Source organism: Mytilus galloprovincialis, chromosome 9 (genome assembly GCF_965363235.1).
Source record: "Mytilus galloprovincialis chromosome 9, xbMytGall1.hap1.1, whole genome shotgun sequence".
NCBI classification, from domain to species: domain Eukaryota; kingdom Metazoa; phylum Mollusca; class Bivalvia; order Mytilida; family Mytilidae; genus Mytilus; species Mytilus galloprovincialis.
The window spans coordinates 53,103,725-53,128,414 of NC_134846.1; the positions used below are offsets into that span (position 1 = coordinate 53,103,725).

Genomic DNA, 24,690 nt, shown 5'->3' on the forward strand with positions numbered 1-24,690 from the left:
GGGTTTTCTTATCTCCTACAAGGAAATTAGACAAAATTATTGAAGAAATACGTGACATTGAATAGAGTTGTCTTATCTTCTACAAGGAAATGCACAAAAGTATACAAATCTCATACCTTTTGCCGTTAAAGCTGGTTTAAGTTCAAATAGACAAAAGTGAGAAAGAACACATGGCTTACGAAACCGTAATAGTATCCGAATTGCATCGAACACAATTTGCACCATTAAACATTAACATTTAAACATGAAACGCAAATAAAACTTTATAGGTTTTCTTCAAGACTAAACAATTCGTCGTGTTATGATTTTTTGACTATGCAATCCTTTAATATTGCTTGATATTTTCAAAGATACACACAAAAAGGTCACATTATGTAGTATTACAGTAGATGAAGTCCCAAAGAAAAAAGTAGAATTTACGGAAACGTTCGTTGTTTAAGACATTTACGAAAGTCAACACATTAAATGAGTTACAGACATCAATTGTATACAACATACATATCAATATAAAAAAGAAGATGTGGTATGATTGCCAATGAGATAAATCTCGACAAGAAACCAAATGACACAGAAATTAACAGTTATGTCACCGCATGACCTTCAACAATGAGCAAAGCCCTAACCGCGTAGGAAGCATGGGCTTTTTGTAATTATAAATAAAGACATGACATCAGTTAAGTTTCAAAAATATGCAGTTTAGCAGATTCTCCTTATTACACAATCTTGTGTTGTTTAGAGCCTGTTAACAACCAGGGTTTCCGCTGTCGGTCGCCGTTTTCGCAATTTGCGAGAAAAAAAAATGTGGTGATTAAAACTGATTAATCAAAGAATTTGGCGAAAGAAATATAAATAACGATTTATTTTCCTCCATCTTGTTTATTTACTTTTTTCGAGTTTCTCGGACTTTACCCGATCAGGCAATACTCGGAATTCACTTTGACCTCATTAAGCTTCCGCTAAATGTCACATACAGAATTTATTTACCATTTTGCGACGCACGTTATTGACGTCTCCTCTCCTTTTGAAGATAGTTTAGAAAAGAATGCTGTTGTTGTGACGAAAAATATTCAAGCAAAATCCGTGCAATCCGATTTGGTATGATTCTAAAGAAATATTTTTTTAAGAACATTTGGTAACATTTAGTTCAATAGTTTCAGTGGAGACATTTCTTTAAGATTGAATAAACAATTAATTTCCAACTGCAGCTGACGATAAATCATGTGTTAAATTATTGGAATCTGTTTTCGATCTCATCTTTTTCCCTAAACCAATATTGTCCCAATTTTATGATCTCGCCTGGTGATGTCCAGCATATGTTACAAAGGCTTCAAATCCTATTTCAACTGCGGAAGACATGGTTTGCTTACGCGCCGAACCATGTCTTTGCAATTCTTTTGGTTGATGAAGATCTTGAGTGATTTTGATTTTAATGAGATACATGATACTATGCCTAATAGAATACCCCCTATCTATCCTGAATAAAAAGAAATGACATCACGCTCCCAAATATATTCATTGTCATTTATTTTTAAGCGTTTAAAATTTAAATGGATAACATAGCCTTCAAATTTTGAACTTTCATCCATTGAAGTTGACTTAAATAAAAAAAATATTGTCTTCACATCACGATACGGTGCTGTTAGTTTCAGTCGATATACACGCCATCGTGATATATTCCTTATCACATGTAGATGCTGATTGGTTGCTTCAGGCTTAAATGAGATAAAGAATTAAGGACTTTTCTCGTCTCAGGATAACATATCAAATGTCCAAAAAATTAACAACTTTAAATTCAGAAATTATTGCGTGCAATTATCATTGCGATTGTGTTATTTTAAACTAAATGCGATTTTTAATATTTGCTATATCTAATATTTGCGATATTGAGAAAAATTATGATTAACTCATAGTAACGATACTGCCGTCAAGTCATTAAGGATTGCATATTTTGGTATTAATATTGATTCACTCATAGGGTCTTTGCAACGATAATAAACACAAGTATTCTAAAACTAGTTGTTGGCATGATACGGATTCTTCTCATATTTTTTATAATGGTATGATACTTAACCCCGAACGGGAGGGATTGTTCTTGATTCTCATATGATGAGACATAATCTTTCAATCAGTTTAATTGAGGTCTGGAGCTCGCATAGCATTAGCTACTTATAAATGGTAAAGTGGTTGTCGTATCTTGTTGTGTAACATAATTGATTTTCATCCATCATCATTTTCATGAATAAGGCCGTTAGTTTTCTTAGTCGAATTGTTTTAAATTTTTCAGTTCGGATCCCTTTCAACTAATTTGTAAATTTGGTGCCTTTCATAACTGAACATGCTGTATTGGTTTTAGTCATTAGTAAAGGTTGTATGGTGTTTTTAAGTTATGTTCGTTTCTGTATCATTTGATTGCTTGTGGAGAGTTTTCTCCTCAGTAATAATAATCAATCCTATTAACTTATTAGATTTTACGCTTGATTTAGGTGGACACATTCTAGTATTTCATTTGTCATTTTTCTCTTTGGTCTACAAATAACTTCCCGAGTTCTCTGGTTAACATTGCATAAAAGTTCAAATCAAACAAATTACCAAATCATCAATTGTTCATATTTTACATCAACTCTAAATATTTAGTGATCTAGTGGAAGCATGCTCGACTCGAGTGCAGGGATTATTGTTGTTTCTCCCCCTTACCGGATGAACTCAAACTTGGTAATTGCTGATGATTCGTAAAGCACACTGCATTTAGTCGTAAGAGCTAAAACTGGCCGATCCGGAGTGTCAGGGTAGGTTTACATGTCTTCCTGCTATTATTTACTATGTTTTTGACCTTGACGTATTATTTTTTTGCCAATGAATTTCCATATCTTTGCATAGAAAACGTTTTCCTTACAGATTAAATAAGAAGAACATAAATATAACCGTACACCTAGTAAAGCTCCTTTTTGTTTTACATTATCCTGGTTCATAATTTTTCTGTTCAGACACTGGTGACATTTTATGAAGTCTGAGTAGGAGCTGTGATCTCTTAAACACCAAATGAGTTGTGAAATGAATATCTAATATGCAGGTGAAGTTGGTATGAAGAAACTAATAAATTCTAAATTATAATCGTCTCGTTTGTCATAGATTTTGGTACTGATATACCCGTTTTTGTCAAATTCGAGGTAGGATTCTAAAAATGAGGCAGAGGAAGCCGTGTCTGTTGAGTTTTTTTTTATTTTCTAAATCTGGAGAATATGTTAATGGAACCTAAACAGAAAAAAATGAATTTATTTATGGAAAGAACATCGATCATCAATATATCTGAATGTGAAATTTAATTATCTGGCTTATTTGATTTTCTAGTTTTTGACAAGTGTCTGAAGTGGCTGAGAAGGAGAAACGCAGAGTTTGGTTTCATAGGAATGCCGACAATTTGTTAAAAATGTTTTACCTCTAAATTCAACAAATATGATTTCAATGAGAAACACCGGCATATTGATCACTTGTTCCCCATTGTAGCATGTTTAAAATTTTTGTTCAATATTTAAAAAAACCCATGCCGTATGGTATTCAAAAGCAATTGATTAAGCCTGTACCAAGTCAGGAATATGACAGTTGTTGTCCATTCGTTTGAAGTGTATTATCATTTGATTTTTCCATTTGATTAGGGACGTTTTGAATTTTCCTCGGAGTTCAGCATTTTTGTGATTTTACTTTTTAATAGCGTAACTATCATATTTCAATCTAAAAGTATATTGTTGATTATTTTTTTAAGATGATTTTTCAATTTCACTTTTGGAATGTTGAAATTCAAAGATTGTCATAGAATACATTTCAGAGAAAGTTATTTTTGTGTTGGTATTTATTATTATCACGGGTACATAAATGTATCTAAAAGAATTCAAGAAATCATTTGAATGATTTGTTATCCAAGTCTAATTTTAAAATTGATCCATCTTTTCAATAGAGTTAAATCGACATTTAAAACTTTCACGTCGTCTAAAAATAGAAAAGGTCGAAAACAAGACGCATAGTATTTGAAATATGTCACTGATTAAGAAGTAAAGTATGAATTACAAATTATACTTGGGGAAATAACCGGGATACATGGAACTTATTTTAATTAACTTATGAATAAGGATAATGAATAAAATAGTCTCGGTGACCGATTTCACATTTACCAAGTCGTTAGTTCATTTGAATTACTTTGAGTTAATAGATTTATTGATGAAAATGGTAACCCAAGTACTACTAAATGCTTTGTAGAATTTGCTATCAGTTTTGAACAGAATAAGCTAATTTAAAGAAGCTAATTTATTTTCCACTGAACAAAGAAGTTTTAAAAGAAGGGAGTGAAACACATTTAAAATGTTAATAGATTTATCTACATGTTGTGACGAATCTTAAGAACAATATAACAAAAATATATAACAACATTTGAAATAGCGTTTGTAGGGTTGGTTGCGCCATATGCAATTATTTGATATGTAATAAATATTTCCAAATAAATACATTTCGAAATTATTTGTTTATCACCTTTGTATTTCTTTATTTACATTTCAAATATAACTGAATCTTCTTTGGTGTCGTTTTCAGTTTTTATGTAAACCTTATTCTCTAATTCTTCGTGAATTCATCCCTTTCTGCACTCATTGTATAAAAAAATTTAATCAACGTGTGGTTCGTTTGATTTCAGTTCATCATTGGTTAAAATTCGATTATGACGTCGAATTTTCTCGCTTTCCTCTGATTTTCTATTGTGACGGCACGAAAAAAGGCGACCATGCCTGATAACGTCACAAAGAAAGAACACATCTTTTTGCAGATCAAGAGGAATAAGTTTGCCTGCATATTGTTTGAAAATCATTAGAGAAACAGATTCCACCACCAAATCTCGTGTGATACGATATTTATCCACTCTCGACAGTTAAATTTTAAATATTTAAAATTTAACTGTATCGAGTGGATAAATATCGTATCACACTCGATGCAGTGGTAGAATCTATATTTATTACATTGGTTGCAATGCATTACATTGATTTCCCAGTGAAATAAAAACATGTAATTTCACATGTTAAATAAACGTGGTTATTTCACTCCTCTAACGTCATACAATAATAGCCGTTGTCATGACGTCGGATCAAAACAAATTGTGAATGCTTGGAAAAAGACATAGATCCTTACATTTTCTACATATGTCCATGCTTTACTTTATGCAAGCTTCTCATCACTGTTGTATCTCTTTCAATTAAAAGATTGAAGATTAAACAGTGATATGTTGTTCTTTAATGGGTCCAAAATGTAACGGTCATTAAGTCGTGACGTCAAATATCGAATGACGTTATTGTTTGGCATGTTACGTCACAGATGTAAAGCTGTCTTTTTTCCGGCATATGAAATGCAACCTTAGAAAACACTTGGCAGCAAGAGGGTTAATTTCAGAAAAAAACGTCATTTAGTAAAAGGTTTATCCCTTTACAGATTAAGACGTTTTACCGATATAACTTAAGAATACTAATACAGTAATTATGTGTCTCCTATTTTGGCAGCATCTCTCTTTCTATGGGATAATGTAAAATGTACATGATTCCAACATATGTGTTGCACATTTATGAAGTGTTTATTTCATTGCGTTGACATCTAAATTGACCTATATAAAAAAAGAAATAATAAACAAAACTATCCCGGGTATTTATTCAACTTTAAACTAAATCATCAATTTCCCTGTTTTTACTTTTAATACATTTCATCATGAATATGTTCACTCTTGTACAATAAAATGCTTTTAATGATTCAATTAGTATCGACATAAAAAAAAACTAATTTCAAGACACTATTATTTACGGAAGGGTATTTTAATAAGAAGGTTATGTGGATTTTTTTCCACTCAACTATCAAGTGTGACGGATTTAAATAAAGTACACAAAGGTTATAAAAATATTTTGAAATAGCGTGTTAAAGTTAATTAAACCTTAGAAAGGGACTCATTTGTATTGATTTTACATTTTTTCTATTTAAACTCATATCATTTTTTTTTATAAATATTTCGAAATGCTAATACTATAGTTCTGTATGTCACAATTGTAAACAAAAACAAATAAATTTAGTACATGTGTGAGAGAAAAAAATATTGCGTTTTAAATAAATAAAATGGAGACGAACCCAGAAGAGGATTTCTGATCCAAGTTATAGTTTTAGTTTGTTACCCCGATTTAGTTTTTTGTCCATCGATTTATGGGTTTTGAACAGCGGTATACTACTGTTGCCTTTATAGTTCATCATTGTTTCAAAATTAGTCAGTTTTTAACGTTCAAAAAGATACCATACTATTTTGTATAGTAACTTGATGTACTATCAAAACTATAATGGTACCTATTGAAATACTTAAAATTCACATCGCAATATATTTTTAAAAAAATACAGAAGTGGATATCAAAGTTACAAATAAAAATACTAAAAGACAACGGGTAAATTAAACTATAAAATATAACCATTGACGGAAATCGTCTCCTTGATTCTGTTCCTTTCACCTTCGATGATTATGGAAATGTAGGAAGATTAGACTATATTTTTGTTTTTTGTTGGTACGTTAAGATTTAGTATCGAAGAACCGGCCATTGAGAAACTATAGCAATCACCAAAATGAATAACAACAAATGCTTAAATAGATAAGTTGAAGTATTTAACAATTTCAAATGTTGATACATTTATATTGTATACGAAAACTCGGAAGGCGTAATGAAGAAAGTAAGCTGAATATTGTGAAAGTTACAAAATTCCATAACTCGCTTCCCGTTTTTTTCATCAAATTTGGTCATAGTAGTATTGGAATTAAAACATATACTTGGGGATTTTACCGAAATACATCGAAATGTGTTTTTGATTTTGCACGAAATTCGTAAATAAAGACAACAGTAGTATACCGCTGTTAAAAACTCGTAAATCTATGGACAAAAAACAAAATTGGGGTAACAAACTAAAACTGAGGGAAACGCATTAAATATAAGAGGAGAACAACGACACAACATTAAAATGTAACATACACAGAAACGGACTAGGCATTAGACAAAATCCGATGAGAATAACAAATATAACATCAAAACCAAATACATGAATTTGGGATAGAAAAGTACCGTGACACGTCTTATAGTAATGTGAATTCACACTCAAATATAAGAGAAAACAAACGACACAACGGAAACACAACGTTAAAATGTTACACACACAGTAAAGTGTTTATTTCATTTGCATTGATATTTTGAATAAACTATAAAATTGAAATAAGGAACTCCAGTTCAACAAATTACACTTTAATATTTTTCGAGAAGTAACATCATTTAAGGATACTAATGCTTACAGAAAATAGTATTTAAGAACTGAAAGCAGAAAAACAAAACTACCATTTGTTATCGTGGTGTGCTACCAAGTGTGACGGATTTTATTAATTAGTAAACAAAGATTTTAATAATATTTTGAGATAGCTTGTTTAATTAGGTTTATTTGACCTATATATAGGCACTTATTTGTAATGAGACCAAATATTTCCACATGAATGAATTTCAAAACTTTTTATATTTTCAAGTCCCGTCTCTAGTTTCTTTCAGAAATTTTGTAAATGATTAAATTTAGAGTTATATATGAAATAATACTCATTCTTAGGAAATAGCTGCAATACATTAAAATGGATACCCCAAAAAATTTATGAAGCAATTTTTTCACAAAACCTGGAGAGATTTAATATATTTTATGTGAAAATAACAATGAGAATGATGGTCGTAGTATGAAGGTAGTAAGGTCGTAAGAAGAGCGTGATGAGGACGACAAGGGCGTGCTAGAATCGTACTATGGTCTTGAACAGCGTGGTGTAAACGTGGTATAGTCGTAGTGGAAGCGTAGTTGAGTCGCGATATGGACGTGATGGTCTTAGTGAGGTCGTAATAACGTCGCTGTGAGATCGTAGCAAATTATCACCGAATAGAATCACGCTTTCGCTACGCTCTCGCTACGATGGTACAACGACCTTTGCGATCTTACTACGACCTTACTGCGCTCTCATTCCGCTTCTACTACGACCCGATTTCGACACGACCGCACCACGATTGTTTTGAACATGTTCAAAGTTGACCACGCTCATCACGATCTTGTGGACCTCACCATGTCCGTGATACAGCCTTACAACAATCTACACGATCGTCCTACGATCATCAAAATTTGTATTTTTTTCACAGATCGTAGTGCGATCGTGACCTAGTGGGACTGCGGTGTTACGGAAATTCTCATTTTATACACTTAATACATTAACCTGTTGAACGTCTAGCATAAACGAAGAAAATTATTTCAGAACCTGTTTCATTCGTGCAATAGAAAATATCTAAAATCACATAAATCGTAACAAAGCCATACAATGCTTAAGGTGCAATAATGTGTTTTTCCATGAGAGAAAGGATATTTTTAAAACTCTATATATCAATACATGTATCAATATATATAGTATGTCATACGTTTCGGCACAAGATTTGAGCACAATTGCATACTTTTAGATACTTATTCAAGCAAACCTGGTTTATTCAGTATTGCTGTTATATATAAAAGGTATTTTTGACTTTTATAACAGATCATATTAATTAATCATGAAAAAAAACAGTTATGGATTTTTTTACGAGACAATCTAACATGAATTTCGAGTCCATAAATCTGCTTCACATAAAGATAAAACGCTATATATTTCTTTTCTTTTTTGAAGTATTAAGCCATATCTGGAACTTTGATTTACCTATGCATAAATACAAGTTTGTGTTAGATCTATAATATTTAAATATATTAGGTTAATGATTATTATCGACCGTATCACATGGATGTTTTGTATTTTTAATATTATAAACATAGATAATAGATAATCGGAACAAACTGTTCAATACTAACACATGCGCATGCTAATATAATGGAATCATTTATTTTTTGCTGAAGTCGATCAATCTTTTCCGTAAGAACTATTAATAGTTTTGCTAAATATAAATGAATGGAAGTTTGTATTTTTGTCGTTTGAAAAATCAATGAACTGAAAAGCATGGTATTTAAGAAAAAATAAAAATTTTCAAACAATCATTCACCTGTTTCTCTTGGTGAGCTCGTACATGCATCCTTTATTTGTTTTAAGAATTAACATCAACAACTTAAGGTAAGTCACTTATTTAAAACAACCAGCATTGAATTTAAGGCAATGCGGAGACGAGGCTGTGGCGTGATAAAATGTTTCAATACGTTTTGCAAAGATCCCTGCCTGATATGCAGAACATAATTTCACTAAAAAAATAAACAATTGCTCTTTATTCTTTTAAACACACATTAAGTTCACATTATTTGTATGAAATGTTATAACCTCATTATTAAATCAAAGATATGCTACAACGTGTTTGCTTATGAAATAAAATATATTATCTAGACGAAAAATGCCATATTTTAGATTAATTCAAAATCGATACATGTACAGTAACACAAAATTCTGTTACATTTTCACAATAATAAGACCGTTGTTTTTCTTGAAGATTCTTATTATTATCAGTTAGGCACTAGATATTATTCCAATGGAATTTTTACGGATGAAAAGAAATTGAACGAAAAAATCATTTAAAAGACATTAAGAAATTTTAGTAAATTATACACACACTGATGTCCAATAAATCAGTAAACGAAAAAAACAACAACATTAAACAAAATATTCAAAATTTTGGTAGATATGTTTGCAGTCATAGTTTTGGGTTCAATTTCATAATTATTATCGACAGAAGATTTGCAGACAAATCATGTCAATACAGATGGACTGATTTTTCTCTCCTGCTATAATTTCTTGGCAGTGCTAGTCCACAGGCAGCGGTACTGCAATATCTGAATCCCGAGTATTCCGATTGTTCAGTCATCCTATCATATAATGATTATCTATGGTACCGATGTGTTGCATTTGTATATTTTCCTACCACTTTCATTTAGATCTTTTGAAATTTTTCATTTAATTTTAAAGACCTTAACAGCAGACAAACATATTCTTTCGTAATTCATAGTTGTTTGTAAGACCATTATGGAAAATCTAGGTTGTAACCACAATAGCGTTGTCTTTCACTCGCTTATATAAGAGAGGCAAAAGATATCAAGGGTCTTTCAAACTAAGTAAATAAACAAACTGACAATACCATGGCAAACGAAAAAAAAATTAAAGACAAACAACTGTTAAAAAAACCCAACATAGAAAATTATAGACTGCGCAACACGATCCCAATCAAAACTAGGTTTGATCTCAGGTGGTCCGAAAGGAATGGCAGATATTGCTACTCATATAATACCCGCCCTTATAACTTTAGAAAAAAACTCTAGGGTTTTACGAAAAGCGCATCTTGCGTCAAATATCATAATCCTGGAGTGGTTTATGAGTTTTTATCACCGATTTTTACTTTACTGGCCAATGCGTAGCGAAGAGATTGCTTACAGTTCTGAAACACATGAAATCAATCTGATTTTCTAAAGGAATTCGTATTTCTGGTTTTATTTAATTTGCGGTGTTGTATTTATCACAATCCTATTTAAGATTTTTCTAGGCAACGGTCTTTTTATCTTTTTCTCAGGAGAAAACAACATTTAAATTATGTATTTGATCACTATTGAGGAAGATTACTTAAGAATTGTCCTGGTCTCAGGGTTTTACAATATACATTACCGATTTGCTATCGTATGATATCTTATTTTCGGATTGTCTCAACAAATCTGTTTGAAAATAGTATTATACTTGTCTGTTCGTCAATTTCATTTCTTTGGATATGTATTGTATCTTCTCTATGATCTTAAGTTGTCATTTTCCTTGTAGTATCTTTTCCTCTTTCTGTTTTGTATGATCGACAGTTCTCCAATTGTTTTACAAATATTGGATAAACGTTTATTTTTTCAATTGTTAGGAACAATCTTTAGTCTACAATGTTGATTCTACCTTTGACTAAAATTTCACTAGAACTTGTATACATACTGTTTCATGTCTTTTTTTTTTAAATCTACGACAGAAAAATCGAGTAATTTAAAAAAAAAGTGGATGATCGATCTGACCGACTTTTTTTTTTATTAACTAGTGACAATTACATTATTTGAATGAAACCTTGTTTATTTTAGATAGAAGTCATTATGACAGCAATCAAAACGAATTATGCTGTCCTTGCAATATGTATATTATATTTGCTCATTCCTGTCAATCTTGTAAATGTAAGTATATTGTCAGTTATAGTTTACGCTTTGTTAGAATATAGGCTATTCAGTTTTTAAAACCTTTAGTCCATAAACAAAAACCACTGTTGATCGCATTTATTTGTGTTGTAGCTCAAGTTGAGTGGTATAGTATCTTATTAGATATGGGTCTTTTTTAACAAAGAAACAGAAAAAAACAAATTTTAATTAATTATCTGTTGAAAAGTTTTTAAATATTTACGTCATCAGTTGAAATGCTTATTAATTATCACTGACCGTATTTTTAGTCGTTCACATGTTTAAGTAGGGGGCATAATTACAAATTAATTGAAGATTTATCGCCGAGCGTAGCGAGGTAACGCATTCTATATACAAAAAATGTATAACTCGGAAAAACATGTTATTTAAAAAAAAATGCAATCAAATGGACTAGCTTACGCTCTCTTTGGCTCCAGTATTGGTTCAGACTAATAACTATCAACATGCATGTTATATGCTTTCACGAAAACTTTCTACAGAAGAAATCGAGATGTATCATAGACGGAGGAAGTATGTCGAAGCTAAAATTCTAATTTTTGAACTTTATTTTTTAATTTAGTTAAAACATTTTTGCAAAAATACTCAAATATTGTTTGACGACACAGACATATCAAAACAATGAATGTTTACGGTAACACATCACAATTGTTTATCGATTTACACTTAAAACAAGTTTACTAAAGTTTTTCAAAGTAGCTAAACGTCTTTTTGTCATTTCTTCATCTACATAAGAAATTTTAGTAATGTCGTATAGATAAATTGAAAAAAAAATGGATGTACTTTCGTATTTGAATTAAATCATGTTGACGATTTCAGTTTCATGACTCTTTGTAGGTTTTTTTGGGGGGTTATTCCTTAATTTTAAGTAGGGTTGATACATAATACCAATGCATCAAATGTGATACAGTTTGGTTTTCTAATTCAAAAGAGCGTTTTGAATAAAAAAAAAATGATTGCCGAGAAATGGAAAATATCGTATTGCACGATATTTAAAGGTAGACTCTGTTTCTCTAATGAATTTTAGCATAATGTCCTTTTTTTGCAGTGATTAAAAAATTGTTCTTTTTTTCTACGTCATCGTGCGTGGTCGCCTTTTTTCGAGACATCACAATAGGAAATTTAGAGGAAAGAAAGAAATTCTGACATCATAATTACATTTTAATCAATGAGAAACAAACTTTTTTTTTCGGTTTAGGACAACATAGATTCAAGTTGATTTCGATAACATTTTTGATTGTATTTTGTATACATATTTAAGATAGGAAAAAACGAACCTTTAGTTACATTATTCTTCGGAAAGTTTCGATGGAATATCTTCTAGAAATCATAACAAAAAATACTTTCAATGCAGATTCAGATTCAGATTCAATATTTTAATAAAGTCTTGACATATACACCAAACATATTTTTAATGCAACAGTACGTCATGCAATTAATACCTTTTTTCAGACAAATCACAATTGTTTAATGTTGTTTGTCTCGTTATATGTAGGGTTTTTCTAAAGACAGTACTTGTGGCGGGACACATGGATGCTGGGGAGACTGTGATGGAGGTTGCTCCTTCTTACTGACGTGGATGTCTTCCGGTTCCGGTGTTAATTTCAAGATGAAAGCCTCATTATCGACTAATGCTGATCAATGGGCAGGTTTTGGAATATCAACATCAGCATCGATGGTAATATATAATACTTATTATTTTATGAAATACTACTAGGCAAAAGAAGGTTTGTTGTCGTCTATATGCTTATTGTATTTTCCCTCACTATTTTGCTATAGGAAGTTTAAATTTGGGGTTTATTAACGATAAGTATGATTTATTCTGAGCATCAGGACCACTTGCCATTGGGCTATGTTTTCAGGCAACTAGTTTGTGTAAAGTTTTGAATCCTCAGCATTTTTTACGTACAGCAGTGTATGAGGGCTTAAATCAAAACTTTACATCACAGATTTGTAATTCATTGAGCCTTAAACTTCTATAAAGTACTGTTTGGTATCAAATTGCCATTTACTGACAGGATTTTCTCCTCTGAAATGCGTTTTTTTTAAATGATTTTAACACAATATTTCTAAAGAATATGTTGAAGTATCCTATTGTTTTTGGGGGCAATATGCATTTAACTGTGCGATGTATTTTGGAAGAAAATTATTTAAATTTCTGATTTACAAGTCGAATAAGTGAGTCAAACTATACCAAAGCATTCATAAACTTGAAATGCACTAAAAAATTGTGGTTAGTTCTGGCATTTTGCATGATTCGTAGCCAGACTGCTACAAAATTATAAAAGAGACAAAATTCCTCAAAATAGAATGAAATTCAAAACAGTGTGGCTGTGGCCATTGATTGACACATTAAATTCATCCATTGACTGGGACAATTTACGTGAACGTTTGTCTGTAACGACCACTGTTCACGACGTACCTACGATAGACATTTAAACTGTGGGGTCACCAAGGTTTCTTAACGCCTTTAATTATAAAATAATTCGAAAAATTAATCAGAAATAACCTTTATGTTTTGATTTATATAATTGATATAAATCAAAACATCGTGTTATTTCTGATTAATTTTTTCGAATTACTTTATTAAGGTGTTGAGAACCTTTGGTGACCCTATAGTTTAAGTGTCTTTAAAAAGTACACAGTGAGCAATGGTCGTTACATACAAACGTTCACCTAAATTGTCCCAGTCAATGGATGAATTTAATGTGTCAATCAATGGCCACAGCCACACTGTTTTGAATTTCATTCTATAATAAAAATATGTAATAGAAAATGACATAGATGTATCAAAACACTGTTTCTAAAGTGCATGCTTATGGTCATGTTGAAAACACCTTTATTTAAATGATCCTAACATTATTATATATCTAAAAATAATAATGACACAGCAATGTATAATGTCCTCCTATTTGTGCTTGAACAAACTGATTGGTCTTACAGGATCTTGCCTTATATTACAGTTATTTTACTTATATCTATTTTCTATGTGTATGTAAAAATTTAGATTATTAGTTAAAAGCATTTATATGCATATGATTATTTTGTTTGCACAAAATTGTATTTAGAAATAGACCGTCATGGCTAGACAATACGAATAATAAAACCATTACAATATTCTTGTCATGGTTAGAAAATAAATAAAGTGACACCATTACAACTTGTACAAACTCAATTCCAATTTAACATTCTTGTACGTGTCTATAAATAAAACAGATCTATTTTATTTTTTGAAATTTACCTATGATAATAAAACATCACTAAAAATCCAAAGTGTACCATATCAATCATAATTAACTTTTCAGTTGTGACGTTGATCCATACATCTGACGCGCAGTTTATATGGTGTCCTGGTGAGGTGTCGTAAATTCATGGAAGGTGTCCGTTGTTGTTCTACAGTTTACGTGTTATACTGTACTATTTTATTAATTATTTATATTTCTCTGTGCTGAGTGTTCCTGCCTTTATGTCTAATGTATTTCTGTCTCGTAGAGCTGTCCTTTAGCGGTATTTTCAACATTGCTATAAAAAAGGGCGGGCGAATTGGCTTGCAATAAAACTAAGTTCAATCCACCAGTTTTTCTTGCAATGTCCTGTACAAAGTCAGGAATAAGAATTAGACAGTTGTAATCAGACAGTCTTTTTCTATGTAGATTGGCGTTTTCTTTTGTTGAAGTTCAGTCTTTCTGTTTTTATTCCTTTTATAATTGATGTGTTTCCATAGGTGTTAATTTGTTACACTGATTTGTTTTTGCTTAATCGAACTATGACTTTCGAACAGCGGAATAGGTGAGTCGGTGTTATGAATATACCGGAATTAGGTTGGTTTTTTGTGTACCCAGCCTAAGTCAATGTATCTGAACAGTGGGATTGGACAAACAAAACAGTATTTACTGTAAATACTTTCCCAAGCTGTGGGAGTTGTCAGGAGTAGCAAATATATATACTACCGTGCAAATAGTTATCAAAGGTACCAGGATTATAATTTAGTACGCCAGACGCGCGTTTCGTCTACATAAGACTCATCGTGCAACCCATACTACTGATGCCTTTAATCAACTACTACACTTTCAACATTTCAACAAGTATTCTAGTGGTGCAGTGGAAATCTGAACCAACCCACAGCAGGAAGAATGCGTGTTTGAACCTCTTAGCCTGAGGTGAAAAATAAATTCCTATATTAAATGTATCTTAACTCAACTTCACTTTCAATTTCAAAAAGTGTCCTTAATATATGCAAAATTCCGATGAAAAACGATTAGTGTTAGTCAAGAATATGACAGTTGTTATCCATTTGTTTGGTGTTTTGAACTTTTGATTTTGCCATTTGATCAGGGAATTCCGTTTTAAATTTTTCTCGGAGTTCAGTATTTTTGTGATTTTACTTTTTAATAGAATTAGAGTGTGTTTTAAAATAATTTTGATACCTATTTATACCCTCTTCCCTCATTTTTCAATTACTACAATCCGATATAGACCACAACACCAAGTTATAATTGATAATTTATTGGATTTCACTTGAAAGGCAAAATGTTTGCTGTTGGAATGATTTGATTTAGCCAGACAACGGTGTCAGAAATAAGATTTGGATGAAAAAAACATATGCTAAAATCTGTTTTGTTGAATGTATAGACTACCTTAACTTTTTGGGATTCGAGCGTCACTGATGAGTCTTTTGTAGACAAAACGCGCGTTTGGCGTATATATCTATGATGAGTTTATTTACGAGCTTCAACCTTTCGATGTATATGGCACGGTATTCCTTATTTAAATAATGGCAACTTTTGTTTCTCTCACACTTGGATTTTGACTTAAACACCAAAACTATACCCTATTAGCGGATAAAAAATGTTCATACAAGGTTTAGAGTTCTGAAAGAATTTTGTATTTTTTCACATTTTCCCCGTAAGTCACGTAACTTTTGGAAAGATACCATGTGAATTAAGAAGACAAATTGCTTAATATTTTTTTTTTTGCAATATTCAATTTTTTTTTTTATATTGATCCGAAATGACCTTTGTATGAACGTTGGAGCGAATGCAATATTATTCGATTGAATTAGGATAGTGTCTGATCCATATGTTTAGGCCTTATTTGGCGGAAATTGAAAGGGTTAATTGTTCCCTTAACTCAGATTTCATTAGAATTCCCACAGTTAAGTGACATTCTTAAGTAATATGCATTGAATTACGAAGGCTTTACTTACTAGTAACTAGTGAAATCTTTTATCGGAACCTCTCTCTTATTACTGTTTGGTATGTGCTACCTCATCGCATATGATAATCCGTAGAAAAGTTTGTTTCATTATCAACAATCATTTATGATTTAAGAATGCGTAACAAGAATACATGTCCAAAGTGTAAGGAATGACAATTTGGGCATTTTTTATCATATTTTAATCATTTTGTGAGAATGAGTGCATGGGAAGATATTTTGTAATGCATTTTCAACATGCAAAGTATACTTTATTCATATTTTAAACTTTGTTTCAAAATTAATTGCCTATTTGAAGGTTTGGAGTGAAGTTCTAATTTTTATATCGTTAAATCCATTATTATTAAGTTTTTTTTAAACAATCCATGCAATTTACTTCATTTCTTTGTTGATATTTTCATCTCAGTAAAAAATGGTTAATCTCAAGCTTTTAAAAAGTAATAATCTGAAGGAAACATTAAATAACAAAATAGTTTTACTATTAAACAGTATTTCTATTAGTTAATATAACAAAAGAAGGCGTGGTATGATGGCCAGTGAGACAACTCTCCACAAGAGACCAAATGACACAGAACTTAACAACTATAGGTCACCACACGGCCTTCAACAATTAGCAAAGCCCATACCGCATTGTCAGCTATAAAAAAAAACCGAAATGACAATGTAAACCAATTCAAACGAGAAAACTAACGGCCTTAATAATTAGGTATAGAAAGATGTGATATGGGTGCCAATGAGACAACTCTCTATCCAAATAATAATTTATGAAAGTAAACAATTACAGGTTAAGGTACGGCCTTCAACACAGAGCCTTGGCTCACACCGAACAACAAGCTATAAAGGGCCCCAAAATAACAAGTGTAAAACCATTCAAACGGGAAAACCAACGGTCTAATCTGTATATAAAAAAGGAGAAACGAGAAACATGTATAAATTACATAAACAAACGACAACTACTGCACATCAGATAACTAAAAATAATGCATAGGGGGCATTTTGTTAACTTTAACAACAAAGGAACACGATTTGTTTTTGTTTTCCTTTTGTTTTAATAATTTCCTTGAGAAAAAAACAGTTTTTTTTCCCCTTTTCAATCAATTTATATGATTTAAGATATTTTTTCTCAAGATTTTACAAAGTAATAAATGCCTAACATGACTTAAATCTGCAAAAAATGATTTTTGAAAAAAAATATCAATCATCCAAAATATTTCGAAAAGGACTTGCATGACCCATACCAAAATACTTTGTAAACAATAACATCAATTTCCCTTTTAGATACAACTTTTTATTTTCTATAGAAACTACACTGTATTTTATTGAACACATCCCTCCCTCTTTTTCCACAAGAAAATAACAATTTTGCGTGCACACAGATTTACATGACCTCCTTCATACTAACATTTGATGACAGGTAAAGCGGGGTTCACGTATTGCCGATTATTGCTCCCGTTTGAGATCAGACAGCGATACGACACGAAAAGTGAAAAAATCGGATAACTATCGTCCTATCATTGTATGAACGCAGTCGTTTACGTTTTTAACAGATTCCTACGGGTCGAGAAGGATTGGAATAGTTCGGCAAAGCACCCCAACAGTTAGGTGCGTCCTGTAACATTCGGGGAAACTCAGCCGATTTTATCTAGTCGGATTACAATCGTGCCTATGCCGTGACAAATTCTGCTGTATCGGATCAAAATCCTAACAATGTTCTGTATATTCTAGACGGTGTCCTGTGGAACGAGAATGATATGGAGAAATTTTCATTGCTGTTTTTCTGCCGATTGAGTCCAGATTGCATCCAGATCTTTTCGATTGCGAACTGTTTTTGCCGAAACCGTTCCGGAATAGTCCCGTTATTAATACGAAATTCGTCAATAATACCCACGTCAGAGTCCCGACAATTACAGAATACAATACGACTGAGACCAGACAAAGCCGTTTGCAATGCGATAGAGCGGACCGTGATAGGATTACGTTCCGACAGTACCTGATCATCCCGAGTATGCCGACAGTTTTCGAACGGATAACTTCCGTCAGCGTCGGTTCACTATCTGGTTACTGTCCGATCTCTGTCGGATTGAATTCGATAGAATCGGGACGCAGTCGTGACAGACTCGACTGAATTTAACCAGGCGATAGATACAAATTAGATTAGAAGCGGATTGAGAACGGGATTATCGTGATAAATTCGCTTGGAAACAGTTGAACATCGACGCTTCCTGAACAATATCTGATTGTTGTCGTGATCAAATTATTTGTTTTACAAATTTTAATTAAAGTTTGAATTTACATCCACGATTCACAGGGTCTTGATCAGACTTTTGACAAATTTTAATCAGGAATGGTCCTGTCAAGGACGGCAGTAAAAATCGTGAATGTATGACCCCAGCTTAATGTAAAACATTGTATATCTGAACAACATAATGCTCAAGGTTATTTATATGAAGCATGTGCGTAAAAATGAATTTAAAGACAAATAATGGTATGATAGTATGAATTTCATTCGAGTTCGAATAGTGAATTTTTGGAATACACATCTAATAGTGAGCTTGAAAGAAAGGGTTATGATGTATTTATACAACTACCCAATGTTATCTCTTATATTGTGAATGATACGAAATATTTTAGAAAAACTTTTCATGTTCGTTCTATAAAGAAACAAAATGTTATAATGAAATTATTATTTACTTATTATTTGGCAGATTGTACCTCCTTTTTGAGCAAAACATCTATTTCGATTTTTTTATAATTTAAGGTACCTCCATAATATAAGGCGTTGTCTAAGTTTATGCATAGGACTACAGTGTTGTGGGCGTATCATTAACTGGAGTGTTTACTAAGGAAAACCTTAACTTAAGTAGCTTTATGCATACGTACTCCGTGTATTTATTCAAGTTTAACTTGTGTGGAAAAAAATAAGACTTCACAGATATAATAATATACAGGTGGAACAGTGATTACTCATTAGGTTCCCATCAAAATACTGGTTATATGGTATCTTACGTCAAGAGACATTATATATAGTGTTTCTTACTCTAACTAATGATGTGGTGTATCAATCAAACACAAAATTGCTACACGGACATGGAAAGAAAAAACAAAAGAAAATGAGCAGCGCTTTTATTGATATTCTTCGTCTTACAGTCATAATGACTTGAACATAATAAAATAAAACAACATTTTGCATTTATTTGCTTATCAATATTGCATCTTTTTCTAGCTGCTTTTAAAAAAAATCTGAACTTTTTCTTATCAAATTTGTTTAAACCTTCAATGTTGTCTGTATTTCTGAAGTAAATTTTATTTCATATTTTTCTTTGTTTTAGCAAATACTTCATTTCTCGAAGTGCATATATAATATAATGTTATTATTATTGGTTGTAGCAAAATGCCAGTGTAACATCATGCCTTATGACAAGTAGCGGTGCTTCGTTTAATCCAGAGAATTCTTATAATGCTGCATCAGGAAATACAAATTCGGTTGTATCAAGTGTAAGTTTCACAACAGAATAGTTCTATCGAATTCATAATCTTACCAAAAAAGGTTTACAAGGAGTAGTGGATTCGAAACAGATAGTTCACATGCAACAAACGTCACTCGCTAAAAAATGTATCGATAACGAATCCACCACTTCTTATAAATTCTCTAAAACATAACATAATTAAAAGAAGTTTAGAGATAACAATAGATGTATCGACAAGATAGGGGATACAATTGATGAAAAAAACACATTCCATATGTTTCAGTATACATACATAAAATGAGAATGAAAATGGGGAATATGTCAAAGAGACAACAATCCGACAAAAGAGCAGTTTCTGACATGACATATTTTGCAACATAAACTGCTGGTAAAGTCAAATTCATCCAACGGATGGTTAAAGAAAAATAGAAGACATACCTAGTTATAAATGTATGATTCGAACACACCGCAATTATCACTCAACAGTTAATAATTGATTTCGGCAAAGCTTTATCAATAACAATATGCATATTTCAAAAAAAAACTGTCATTGGTCCTTCAAACTATAAAACTATATATATTTGCAATCCAAAGTATCAATTTCAAAGTAAATAAAAATTGGTACTTGGTTTGTGATCTTGACGTGTTCATCAATTGTTTGAAATCTCTAGTAGTATTACAATATAACAATATAGAAAATGAAATTATTATTATTTTGTGTTCGTCTTATATCCAAATACATATATGAACTTCTATTACTCGTAAGATGGGACCTGAAATGGCTAAAACAAGAAGATACTGCTTCAAACCATACACTAGAGCAAGACCAAACGGGAAAAAACTTAATAAGCATGCTAATTGTTTTTATAAAACGATTAAAATATGCTTATTTTGGTTTCATAAAAGAAATATAGGAACATATACACCATCAAGAAAAGATAGCTCCTGTCGTCATTTGTTCATTGAATACTGTAATTTTAATACATGTAATGTTAGACTGATATTTCTTTATAAAATGTCAACGATGGCTTTGTGTTCGTCTTATTCCAGCCACTAAATGGTTTAACAGCTACCGGAGCAACTTATGCCGACAACATTCTGACATGTGAGTTGTCAAGAACCAACACGAACTCTGACGCTGAGGTTTTTGATCTTACTACTGACTACTATATACTGTTTGCAAAAGGGACACTCTCAGGAGGTACATTACAATTTCGTCGTTTCTATAAATAAAATACTATGGGTTTTGCTCATTGTTAGACTTAAAGACCGTTCGGTGACCTATAATTGCTTACATTTACGTAATTTGGTCTCTGCTGGATAGTTGTCTAATGCGCTTGATCCATATCATTTCCAGTACCATAAATACTCTTTAACTATAATCTGAATTCTGACGTAATTTCAACCTTTTCATTGGTTAACTGAATCCCTGCTTCTTTGAACTGATAAAGTTATTGTGACTGCTTGACATTTCTCAACACCTGTCATTATTGGTATGTACATAATTCTACCCTGCCTAAAGAGATATGTAGATTCCAGAATTTCAACACGTGTCTAAGATATTGTCAGTCTCCACTCTTCTAATATTTAAAGCGCGCGGCTTGCATTGCTTTTTAAATAGGTTAAATTAACTATTGAGTGTTGAGAATTATCATGATACACGAGCTACAGTGGTGGCACCTGTTTCTCTCATGATTTTTATCTTTCCTTTTCAAAGATTTGCATGATTTTTATTTTTATCTTTCCTTTTCAAAGATTTGCAAAAAGTTATGTCCTTCTTATGTGACGTCTTCAGACATGGTCGCTTTTTTTTTCATGACGTCAAAATAGCAAATTCAAAAGGCCATTGTAAGTCAGAATTATCTCTAACAAGAATAAGAGAAATGACAGATTATCAGTTTACAGTATAGTAAATCACAGAAAGCTAATTCATAAATCAAAAACGATGTTAATGTCAAATGCTATAAAAACAAAAATTATCTAGTTTATAGCTTCGTAAATTCTTCTTTAAAAACGTTTTATTCCATATACTGATGGTTTGATACTATAAAATTAAAGGAGGTCGTTGTCATTATTATGAATTTGCAGCATGTACATATGCAAAGGGGGCAGGACCTTTTTTGGAACATCGGGATCAGGTCTTTTTAAGCTTGGGATTTCGGGATTGACACTTTCGGGATCCGGGATTTCTTTTTTCGAATTTCGGGATGTCGAGATTTATTTATTTTTAAATTCGGGACCTCGGGATTTCATGTTTTAAAGCCCGGAATTTCAGAATCAGGACCCCTCCTCCTCTTCAAATGTGGCATATTGATTTTTTTTCAAACAATAAGTAGGTTGTTTATGGATGACTGGATTTTTTTCAGGATGGATGATGGCTGTTTAACATCCAAGTAGGGGTTCATTTGATTAATATTGAAGACGATAATGCGTCAATTTGAACATGTTGAAGAAAATAAGAGATATGACATATCAACTGTTTACAATATAGTAAATCACAAAAAGCTGATTCAGAAGGCGAAAACGATGTTTACGTCAAATGCTATAAATAAAAAAAAAAATGTTAGTTCCCGTATTATTTGTAGCTTAGTTAATTCTTCTTAAAAAAGAAATTTTATTCCATATTATGACAGGTTGGGTCCAGATACTCTAAGGAGGTTCTATGTCATTATTTTCGTTTTCTGCATTGTCTAATTGAAAGGTGGAATATTGGAACTTTATTTATAAACAACGAGTAGTTTTTTTTATGGATGTATGAATGTTTTTTCATGATGATAGAGATTTACTGTTTAACATTCAAGCAAATTGAATAAAATTGATAGCGAAGACGGTAATGCTTTAATTCGAGAAGCATCTGAACCCTGCTTTAAACTGGATTGACAAGATCAGCCGGTTTTTTACATACTAGCTAACAAATTAACAGTCCGCCTACCAAGACACATTATTCTGATCTTGGTCAACCAAATAGGCGTTGTTCTTATCCCATTTATAATGTCGCGTTCTAAACGGAAAAGTTTTCAAGTTCAGTTATATGTTTACCATTCTGGGTGTTGAACCCATGCCTTTTGCACTCTTAGCGAGCATCCATCACGGAACCACAATATTGGTTTGATATTTTGACATTTTTGTCTGAGTTCTGATAATGTGCTCGTTAAAACAAATTCCCTAATCTTTACACTTCAATTTTTCCCTGCTCAATTATATTCTTTCTACTCTACACAAAGTCATAATTTATTGAAAACAATGCTAATTTGATTTTTTTTTTCTTTTAATTTCAGGAACCAAAAATCAGCATACATTTACTGACAAAACCAATGTATTGGTGGACTTTCAGTCGACACAGGATCTCGCTGGGGGTGTGGCGATAATGAAACCTTTCACATCAATATTGATCATGTTAAGCGTATCTCAAATTGTACTGTTTTCCATGTAAATACTATCAAAAATAGAATTACGTCTGATTGATAACGAATATCATTTAGCTTTTTTAATATTACGCCCGCATCAACATGAGACACCAATACAACTCCATTAACTCTGCTCGAGGAATCTTATTGGTTGCTGGTCGATACAGTGTGCGATATTGAAAAAGCCATATCATATTTACTTTATAATGATTCTCAATGCTCTTCAACTTCGTACTTTGTTTGGCATTTTTTAATTCGAGTGTCTTTTGTAGATGAAACGCGGGTCTAGCGTGAAAATAAAATTTTAATCCTGGTTTCTACGATGAGTTTATTCATCACCATAGATAGAGGAAATTTGTTCTCTCAAAATGATTACATGTGAAGGCTATGCTATGCCGTGTCTAATATTGATGACATGACGTCCGTAACAGTTGATCTATCTATTTAATTGGTTAATATGAATCAGAGTCAACATTAAAAAGCACTTATTAGCAACGATGAAATATTCAATTTAGTTTTTTTGTTATACATAGATCATGTATTAAGGTTGTTTTTTTTTTTTTTTAACTAATTTGTATTTCTAATTTTAAAATTCTTACTTGCATGTGTGATTTTATTCATTTATTTATTCATTTTTAATTGCCATTTATCTTGCTAATTAAACGGGAAAATCTAAAAACAAATCCTTGAATGCATTTCTTTCTAACCCAAATGGTACAAACTGTTCAGCAAGCACACGTTTAAATCATTTTGTTTATATTATACTTCACGTTAAAATGCCATATTTTGATTGGTTAATACGAGGGTGTTAATCTACTCTATCACATGACTGAGCGGGTGACAAATTTTTTGCATGTTACCATCTCGTCCAGACCAATCAAAGTCTATAATTTAAAGGACAATGAATAAAATAGAACTATACACTCGCTAAAAATATGTCTACAGTTTGTCGTTTGTCGTTTGTCGTTTGTTCGTACAAACTCTGCATTTCCTTCTTATTTTACCATTAAATCAATTATCTATTCACATTTGTCCGACTAATAAAAAGATTTATTCTTACAAAAGAGAAAGAGGTATAATCCTGATTGTCATAACTCAAAATAATGTCAACAATTTCTCAAATTTAGGTATATTAGGTATATATATGCCTGCCTTACATTTAGTGGTTATATTTTACATTCATCTCATGAAGACGAAGAATTGACAATAAAAATTGTTAATGGACAGAAGTCCTGTGTGTTTCAAAAATCTTCTTCAGAAGCTATTTTCCCGGGTAATTAATTTGTTTACATTTTTGACAGTTCAAACAGGGTCACTCACTGTTTTAACAATGCATTTGTTTCTACTTTAATAACGTT

General features: G+C 31.7%; 1 long non-coding RNA gene across 1 annotated transcript; it reads left to right on the forward strand.

Annotated features, from left to right (window-relative positions):
* The first annotated feature begins 9,101 nt into the window (after positions 1-9,101).
* Positions 9,102-24,489, forward strand: LOC143045282 (uncharacterized). The gene is made up of 6 exons (XR_012968920.1): positions 9,102-9,163; positions 11,137-11,226; positions 12,740-12,922; positions 19,846-19,953; positions 20,976-21,126; positions 23,204-24,489. It is a non-coding gene; the product is annotated as an uncharacterized LOC143045282 (long non-coding RNA).
* Positions 24,490-24,690: the final 201 nt, after the last annotated feature.